This window comes from Dromiciops gliroides, chromosome 1, assembly GCF_019393635.1.
Source record: "Dromiciops gliroides isolate mDroGli1 chromosome 1, mDroGli1.pri, whole genome shotgun sequence".
Classification (NCBI taxonomy): domain Eukaryota; kingdom Metazoa; phylum Chordata; class Mammalia; order Microbiotheria; family Microbiotheriidae; genus Dromiciops; species Dromiciops gliroides.
The window spans coordinates 516,069,284-516,079,681 of NC_057861.1; positions in this window are offsets into that span (position 1 = coordinate 516,069,284).

The window sequence follows — 10,398 nt, forward strand, 5'->3', positions numbered from 1 at the left end:
GGAAGTAGGAAGCTGAGGCTGGTGGATTGGAGCTTCCTCTTTTGATTCAAGACATCAGCTTGGTAGCAGAACTTCACATGGGCTGCTTGGAAAGCTGAGATTTCCATGCTATTGTCAAGATAATGGAATGTGATAGATGAGATTTAGCAGATACTCAGGGGCCCACCTGGAGATTACTAGATTGTAAACACATCTGGCTGGTACTTAAGGGTACTTAAGAAGGCATTGTTCTCAGAAGCTAAAAACTTTGAACTTTACATTGAGACCACCTTTGGGTCCAGTGAACCAATGAATTTTAATGACACTAGCCAATCAGCTTGAAGTTTCTGGGAGGGGAACATAAAGGAGGAAGCAGACACTGGCAAGAGGCTTCTTCCTCTTTTGGTGTGAGAGATTGGCATGGTGGCAGAGGACTTCAGAAGTGGGAGGTTTAGGAAGGTGAGGATTTCCAGGCTATAAGAAATCTGTTCTCAATCTTTCTCTTTCTTTTACTATCTTTCAATAAACCCTTAAAAAACCTAAACTCATTTATCAGTGATTTTAGTCAGTTTCCCCCCAAAACTGGGGGGACAGATTAGAACCCACATTTAGAACTTTAAATTACACAGTTTGGCTGACCACGTAGAGGAAAGCTGAATCTCGATGTTCTGATCTTCCAGTTGGGTAAGATTTCCCCTCCCCTGTCCCCTTAAATTGGAAAGTACTGCTAAGTATCGGCTGTTTTCGCTTTAAATTTTCAAATGGATCTTTTACACTTCCTAAGTACCCCTTTTCTAGCTTTAGTTTCACTAATCAGAGAAAAGGAAAAGATCATGTGGATATTTGGTTAGTTTGAATTTAATGAATAATTTTTTATTCCTATTCTTGGTTTTATGGGGCTTTGTTGTGTGGTATGGAAAATTTGGCACGTCATGGATGATATTAGGATGAAGATGATTCCCCAGGATTCCCCATTAGGAAAGATACTCATGGATTGGAATAAGGGAAAACTTAGACTAAGTTAAACCATGACCAGAGGAGAGCTTATCAAACTGTGTTTTATATGACATGAGGCATTACAGGAAGAATGGCCCAAATATGGGTCATTTAATCCCCAAACATTGAGGCATTTGCAAGGAATCCTACACAAATGTCCACCTGAACATTCACTTTATTGGAAAATCTGGGCCAGAACAAACAGAAATTATCATACTAAAAATATATGACAAAGAAAACCCAGGCACCACCTTAAATCTGAGTCTGCCTCCCAAACTGAAATAATAAATGATCTGACTCTATCCAGACCCCAACTTAAAAACAAGGGCTCTCAAACCAAAACAATAAATGATATGACTCATTCCAAGCCTAAGCTTAAAAACAAGGCCTCCCAAACTGAAATGCCCAATAATACAACTCAATCTAAACCTGAGATTGAATGCAAGGCCATTCAGACTGAAATTCCAAACGACCCAACTCCTATTCCCTCTCCCTCTATTTCCTCCATGCCAACCAAACAAATAAAGAAAGAAATAAATTATTCCCCTGTAGAGGAGACAGAGAAGATAAACATTTTTCCTTTTCAAGAGATCTTCACCCATAGTCAAAAAGGTACTATATGAAAAAAAAAAGCTACTATACGTAAGCTCAGACAATACACACTGTTTGCACCCAAGGATTTGGTTTCATGGAGACAAAGTACTCCTAAATTTGATGAGGATCCCACAACAGTTATAAGCCAGTTTGGGACAATTTTTAGAGCATATCAGCCCACTTGGAATGATGTTACTGACCTTATGGAAACAATATTATCCCCAGGGGAAAGAGCAGATATAATAACTGAGGCAAACAGCCTGGAAGCCATGAGAAAGGTTGATATTGGGTGGCCTATTCAAGGCCCTTACTGGGACCCCAATAACCCCAGGCATTTTTATATGTTGAAAGATGCAAGAGAAATATTGCTGAAGGCAATGGAATCCTGTACTAGAAAGACTGATAAGTGGCAAAAATTTATAGATACAGTTCAGGGACTTGATGAGAGACCTAATAGATTCTATGACTGGTTGTGTAAGCATGCCAGGCAATATGCTGGACTAGACCTATTAGATCCTAGAGATGCCCATATTATCTGCTCTCATTTTGTATACCAGTCCTTACCAGAAATTCAGAAATATTTTAAAAAGCAGTATCCAGACTGGAATAGTTTGAGTCCTGACAGACTTTTAAAAATAGCAACATTTATTTATGAAGGAAATGAGAGAGAAGAAAGGAACAGACAGGACATTTTAGCTCCAGTACAGGAAACAACAAGGCAGCGAGACAGGACAGTTGAAAATCACTATTGACCCTCTAGATTTCACTCTTAATGCAATAAACAAGGACACTTGTTGAGGGAATGTAGTACTAGAAAACAAGAACTTAAGAGGGTGGTGACTGAGAGCCTTGAGAAATTTTTTTTGGGAAATCAAAATAATTTTGGAAACTTTTATCAGAAAGGAAACAACTGAGGTAATTATAGGCCCTACTACAGGCAGAATCAAAATTGACATAAATCTTTTCAGGGAGATACAGAGAGACAGTATCAGAAAAACGGTAGACCCTATCAGGGAGGTACAGAAAGACAGAACCAGAATCAGGGTGACCAAGGATTCCTTCAGAGGGGGGCACAGGATTGATGAGATGAAGGGGAGGGATGGAAAATAGATACTGAAAACCACATATTCCCAGACCCTGATTTTTTAAATGCCCTTGTACCAGTCTATTCACCTCCCTAGAGTAACGAACCTCATGTGACCCTCAAAGTTGGGGACATGTATTATGATTGTCTGTTGGATGCAGGAGCCTCTAGATCAGTATTCATGAGCAAACCTGACCCTGAATCCCCAGCTGAATGTAATCATTCATTAGTTGAATAAGCCCCTATGGCAAATTCGTGGTACAAACAAAGTCAATGCTGAGGAACTGCACATTTTCTACCATAGAGAACATTATGACAGCATTAGAAAAATCAATGACAATTCAGGAACACCTGCCACTTTAGCATCCAGAGAATTGGGGAACCAGTTAAAACAATGTGGTATATCCCAAACTCTAGCAGCATAATAATTTAACTTTAACAAGCTTTTCCTTCTACAGGTGTTAAGGGCTAAAATTCTAGCTAAACTGTCTAAAATATTCAATGAGTGGTCGCCAATAAATTATAAGCTTTAGCAAGAGTTAGACTTTTAAGCGTTTATTAAAGAGAATAAGAATTTGGTAAAGAGAGAGAGAAAGGCCTAGATTCCTATCTATTAAAGGGAGACAACATTTCTAGCTCCTCTCTCTACCAGAGTCCAAAGGCAAGAGAGTCAGAGCGAGCGCCAGTCTGTTCCTTCCTCCTCCCACTAGCCTGCGTCACTTCCTGATGCCAAAGAAAAGACTCCTGGTCTTGCCCTCAAAGACCTTCACTTCATGGTGGAACTCTTCTACAGTAAATCTCCAGCAGGTGGCGTCATTCCAATTGTTACACAGGTAACCACTGAAGCACATGGCCTTGTTTTCTGGCCTACCTGCCCCACCCCTTTCCCTTCCCCCTACTTAATCCTTGTTCCTTAAAAACATTCTTCTTTTTTGTTTTTTGAAAGGCATTGAAAAGGCCTGGAATTTACCACATACTTAAGTTTCCTCATGAACACAAAAGGGTACTTAGCAAACCTTTTGCTTTTTTTGTTTTTGTTTTGCTTTTGACTTTTGTTTCTTTATTTTTTTTAACTCAATTTTGTAAACTAAGTGAATTTTCAAAGATATTTTAAGTATATGCTGTGGGGCCACTGGGCCTCAGAAGTTATCACAATTTTTCTTTTTTGAGAGAACCATGGGTTTGATGAGCTTGTTTATGGGATTATTGAAAGCAATAGGTTATTGAAACCTATTGCTTGATTAAAGTTTTATTTCTTTTTGATAAATTTATTATCACTTAAAGTATCTGTATTGTCATACTAGATACACCATTTGTAATATGTATTCTCTGTAGAGGCCCTCCCTCTGCAGGCAGTGTCAATGCACTGGTTCATGAGGGACTACCCCTCTGGACAAATTTCCTCTTTCTTCTTTTCCTATATTGTTATTTACATATTGTTTGTTAGTATAGGGTGTGTTTCATCAAGGATCACCCTGTTCCTCAAAGAAACAAAGGGGGGAATGTGTCAAGATAATGGAATGTGATAGATGAGATTTAGCAGATACTCAGGGGCCCAACTGGAGATTACTAGATTGTAAGCACATCTGTCTGGTACTTAAGGGTATTTAAGAAGGCGTTGTTCTCAGAAACTAAAATCTTTGAACTTTACATTGAGACCACCTTTGGGTCCAGTGAACCAATAAATTTTAATGACACTAGCCAATTAGCTTGAAGAAACTCCCATTTCTGGGAGGGGAACATAAAGGAGGAAGCAGACGCTGGTGAGAGGCTTCTTCCTCTTTTGGTGCGAGAGATTGGCATGGTGGCAGAGGATTTCAGAAGTGGGAGGTTTAGGAAGGCGAGGATTTCCAGGCTATAAGAAATCTGTTCTCAATCTTTCTCTTTCTTTTACTATCTTTCAATAAACCCTTAAAAAACCTAAACTCATTTATCAGTGATTTTAGTCAGTTTCCCCCCAAAACTGGGGGGACAGATTAGAACCCACATTTAGAATTTTAAATTACACACTATAAGGAATCTGTTCTCAATCTTTCTCTTCACTATCTTAAAATATATCTTTTAATAAATCCTTAAAAGCCTAAACTCTTGCTGAATTTATCAGTGATTTTAGCCAGTTTCACCCCAAAACTGGAGGGGGGTCACAGATTAGAACCCACATTAGATTTTAAACAACACAAGCACAATAATATTCCATCACAATCATACAACACAGCTTGTTTAGCCATTCCCCAATTGATGGGCATTCCTTTGATTTTTTATTTTTAGCCAGTACAAAAAGAGCTGCTATAAATATTTTTGTACAAATAGGTCTTTTTCTCTTCTAGGGGGATGCCTTTGGGATTTAAACCAACAGTGGTATTGCTGAATCAAAGGGTATGCCTAGTTGTATAGCCCTTTTGGCATAGCTCCAAATTACTCTCCAGAATGGTTGGATTCAAGGTTGTTTTAATCTGTATTTCTCTAATCAATAATTATTTACAGAATTTTTTACATTACTAGAAAGTTTTTGATATCTTCATTGAAAAACCACCTTTGATCATTTACCAATTCAGGAATGACTTGTATTCTTGCAGATGTGACAAAGTTCTTTATGTAGCTTAGACATGAGACCTGTATCCAATAAACTATTTATAAATCCTCCCCCAAAGCTCTGCTTTCTTTCTGATCTTGGCTATACTTGTTTTATTTTTACAAAACCTTTTTTAATTTAATGTAATTGAAATTACCCATTTCACGCCTAACTGCTCCCTATTTCTGCTTTATTCATACATTGTTCACCTATCCATAAATCTAATTACATGTTCCATATTCTTCTAATTTTCTTGTAAGATCTCCTCCCATTATATCTTAGTCATGTATTCATTTTGATCTTATCTTGGTAAGTGGTGTGGGAATATTATTGATTAAAGTTTTATTTCAGTTTCTGCTATACTACTTTCCAGTTTTCCTAACAATTTTTACCAAATAATGAATTCTTGTCCCCAAATCTTGGGTCTCTACACTTGTCAAATACAAGGTTACTATGTTTGATTGCTGCTCTAAATTGTATATCTACTCTATTCCATTGATCTACCTTTCTATTTCTTAGCCAGTACCAGACAGTTTGATCAATACTGCCTTAAATATAGTTTAAGATCTAGTACTACTAACCCTCCTTCCTTTGTATCTATTTTCATTATTTCCTTTCATGTTCTTGATGTTTTGTTTTTTTCCAAATGAATATTGTTATTATTTAAAATTTTAATTTCTTTGATTTTTAATTTTAATTTATTTAATATTTAATTAAATAATTAATTGATTCATTAAATTTAAAAAAATTTAATTGGGATGGCATTGAATATATAAATTTGTTTGGGTAAAATTGTCATTTTTATTATATTGGCATTTCCTACCCATGAACAATTAATATCTTTCCAATTATTTAAATCTGATTTTATTTGTATAAAACATGTTTTGTTTTGTTTTTTATAATTTTGTTTATATAGTTTCTGGGTTTGTTTTGGCAGGTGTACTCCTAGGTATTCTATATTATCTAAAGTTATTTGAAATAGGGTAAAATCAATATTCTTAAGAATGTCTTTGCAGAAATAGTATTTTTGAGAGTGTAGATTAAGTGTCATTTACTCAAAGTCACTGATTGTTCAGTATAATTTTTAACATGTGGCCTCTTTGGTTCTACAGATATCTTGCTGTCTTCAGGCTGTGGTTTCCTGCTGCTTCCTCTCCTATCCTCACCTCCATAGAAGAGCTGAAGGCTTTTGTAAGGGGATTGGATGCCACAGCTTTGAGTCTTTTAGAGGGCATCAGAAAAGTAGAGATCCATGAGTCCTTTCCACCTCTGAATACTCACAGTCATTTTTGTCTGTTTTAGTACCCCCACCCCAGGAAATAGTACTTTGTGCTTAGCCTGCATTGGCATAAAGCAGTTGGTTTACATTGAAAAATGTGCTGTTTTCCTCAAATTCAATAAGCAGTAAAGAACTGATGGTGTCTGAATATAGATTGCAGCATAATTTTTTTGTTTGTTAGTTAGTTCCTTTATCTCAAGTTTTGTTTTTGTCTGTTTTCTTTCCCAACCTAGCTAATGTGGAAATGTTTTGCATGACTGTACATGTATAGCTTATATTGAATTGCTTGAGTTCTTGGGGGGGAGGGGAGGGAGGGAGGAAGAGAATTTGGAACACAAAGTTTAAAAAAAAACAATGCTATATCTGGGGGTGGAGCCAAGATGGCAAAGGAAAGCAGTGACTTCCCTTAGCTCTCCCTAAGACCCTTCCAAATACCTTCAAATAATTCCATAAGACAATTCCTAAAGCAGAAGAACCCACAAAAGGATGGGGTAAGATCACTTTCCAGCCAAAGATGGCTTAGAAGGTTGGCAGGAAAGGTCTGTTGTACTTGGGGGAGAGTGGAGTGCAGCCCTGTGAGGGCTGCATCAGCACAGATCCAGCGTCAGGCAGGCTGCCCCAGAGAACCAGGCCTCAGGAGCTTCTGAATCAGCTGCAACAGTGGTTGCTTCTGGAACTCAGCTCACGGATGCTAAGGAGGGTCAAGTGGTTGGCCAAGGGGAAATTATAGGGGTCTTTTTGTTGGCTCTGAGGCAGGACACTGTTGTTTTGCCCATACTCAGATCTGTGTCCCTGTCTTGGGTGGTGGCCCAGGTGGGAGAGGAGTGCAGTTGCAGCCACAGTGGAACAGGATTCTGTTCCAGGTTAGAGGGCAGAGAAGTGGGCCTGTGGTTGCTTATAGACCAGAGCACAGGCCAGGGGAGCGGTGAATGTGCCTCTCCTTGAATCGTACCATCTTGGAGGAACTGGGGACTTACAAATTCCTAGAAATATCTCAGGAAACAGCTGCTCAACACCCCTGAAAATTGGGACAGTGAGCCTTCCACCCTGGAATCAGTGCCCTACTTTAAGAAGGACTTAAAAGTCAAGAAATAGGCTGGGAAAATGAGCAAACAGAAAAAAATGCTGACCCTAGAAAGTTTCTATGGTGACAAGGAAGATCAAAATACACCCTCAGAAGAAGATAACAAAGTCAAAGCTCCTGCATCCAAAGCTTCCAAGAAAAATATGAATTGGTCTCAGGCCATAGAAGGGCTGAAAAAGGACTTTGAAAATAAAGTAAGGGGACAGCTAGGTGGCACAGTGGATAAAGCACTGGCCTTGGATTCAGGAGTACCTGAGTTCAAATCTGACCTCAGACACTTGACACTTACTAGCTGTGTGACCCTGGGCAAGTCACTTAACCCTCAGTGCCCCACAAAAAAGAAAAGAAAACAAAACAAAGTAAGAGAGACAGAGAAAAAAATGGAAAGATAAATGAGAGTAATGCAAGAAAATCATGGAAAAAAAGTCAACAGCTTCTATAGCCAAATTGGCCAAGTGGAGAAGGAGGTACAAAAGCTCTCTGAAGAAAACAATTGCTTAAAAAATAGGATTGAGCAAATGGAAGCTAATGACTTGATGAGAAAACAAGACACAATAAAGCCAAACCAAAACAATGAAAAAATAGAAGGCAATGTGAAATATCTCCTTGGAAAAACAACTGATTTGGAATATAGATCCAGGAGAGATATTTTGAAAATTATTGGACTACCTGAAAGCCATGATCAAAAAAAGAACCTAGACATCATCTTCCAAGAAATTGTCAGGGAAAATTGCCTTGATATTTTAGAACAAGAAGGTAAAATAGAAATTGAAAGAATCCACTGATCACCTCCTGAAAGAGATCCCAAAAGGAAAACCTCCAGGAATATTATAGCCAAATTTCAGATCTCCCAGGTCAAAGAGAAAATATAGCAAGAAGCCAGAAAGAAACAATTTAAGTATTGTGGAGCCACACTCAGGATAACAGAAGATCTAGCAGCCTCTACACTAAAGGATTGCAGAGTCAAAGTCAAGTGTGCTTTATTCCATATGTCCCCACTGCCCCCAACTAAAAGAAAACATCCAACATTTGATAAAACCAGGTGTTTTTAAAGGCTGTATTATATTCAAATGTAATCACACCAAAAATAATATAACAAAATGTCTTATAAGCAATGACTTCTCTGTATTCAAGGACTAGTGACTGCTTTGATAATAGGGGAAATTTTCATTCAAGAGAATACACCATAAATCAAATGAGCAAAATACTGTTACTCTGGGCCATGTGAAATTGTAGTCCTTTCTATAGGATTGTTTGAAAACTTTAAAACAGTAAAGTCATTTGGATGATGCTGAAAAATATGTAGGACAATCTGTTTTGTAAATGCAAGTAGACATAAGGAAACATGAAGTGAATTGAAAAAAATACACATAAAGGTAAAAATAATACAATTTTCCATTTAATTGTCATTGAAACCAAAAGTCTTGAACTTAGAGGGAGAGCAATAATAACAGCAGTTTCTTCTCAGGGCTATCTAATATGATCTCCACAACAATAACAAATTTATGGTTTTAAAGCTAGAAGGGTCCTTACAGATCCTTTAGTTCTCTTTCTCCCATTTTACAGATAAAAAAACTGAAGCACTGAATATTGAAGTGACTTGCCCAAGAGTATTAAGGAGCAAAATCAGGATTTGAACTCAGCTCAATACCTCACTACAAGATGAAAAAGAAAGGAAAGGAAAGAGCAAGGAAGAACACTAAAGAATAATTATCTATAAACTAACTATGACTTTTTGTCTGTTAAGTTTACTACACTGAAGGGTTTAATTGTGTAACAAAATAATTTCTGTATAATTTAAAGATAATTTTAATGGGGTTTTGGATACTATGGTCAAACAGTTTGTGAGTTTATCTTTTTATTATGGTAGCATCACCATTCTATATATAGTGAAATATTACACAATGATGGAAATTTTGTGAAAAAAGATTAAATATGTAAATCTTCTGGGTAGCATTCATAATTGTTAGTGTGTAATGTGATTCCCATAGCCTTAAAATTTTTAAGACTAAATGAGAATTTTTGTGATGAATTAGCCATAACTTCTTAAAAAATCTTGTTGATAATTTGGTCTTTTTTTTTTTTTTGATTGGTAATGGCTTTTATCCCCTTTGGTAATGTGTAGACTTCTATAAATTCCAGTATGTATATAGTTTAAGAAACTGTGATATTATTACATAGCATTAAAATGTTGCCTGTTACAGTTGTTATAAAAAGCCATGGTAACATATTTTTAGTGTGTGATTGTCTCAGTATTCATGTCTCTATTGTTGTTTTCTTTTATAGCTTGTAATTTCAAATGGGTAGATCACCGTCTTGAAATTTAACCTTTGTACCTTTTAAAGAATAAATCTGAGTAACAATTCCTAACTCTTTATGCCCTGGATAATTAGTTAAGCTTCTAAACTCAGTGATAAAATCACTAAATATAACATCATAGTCTGCTATAGCCATGCAACCATATTTTCTGCCATTCCCCTTCATTGACTTCTCTCATTGTGGCTTTACTCAGCCATTCCTCATGCCTCCAATAGACTTCTTTCTTAACATCTTATAAGAGAGGATTGGGTGGGATTGGATAAAGGTACCAATGGATATCTTCAGCATGGCTATTGCCTCCATGGTGCTGGAAGCCTTCTTTGCATTCTCTTCATATTACATGGACATTGGGGAGCCTGCAGGCTGTTTGTTCATCTGGTATCCCTCACTCTTTTTTTTTTTGGTGAGGCAGTTGGGGTTAAGTGACTTGCCCAGGGTCACACAGCTAGTAAGTGTCAAGTGCCTGAAGCCGGATTTGAACTAAGGTCCTC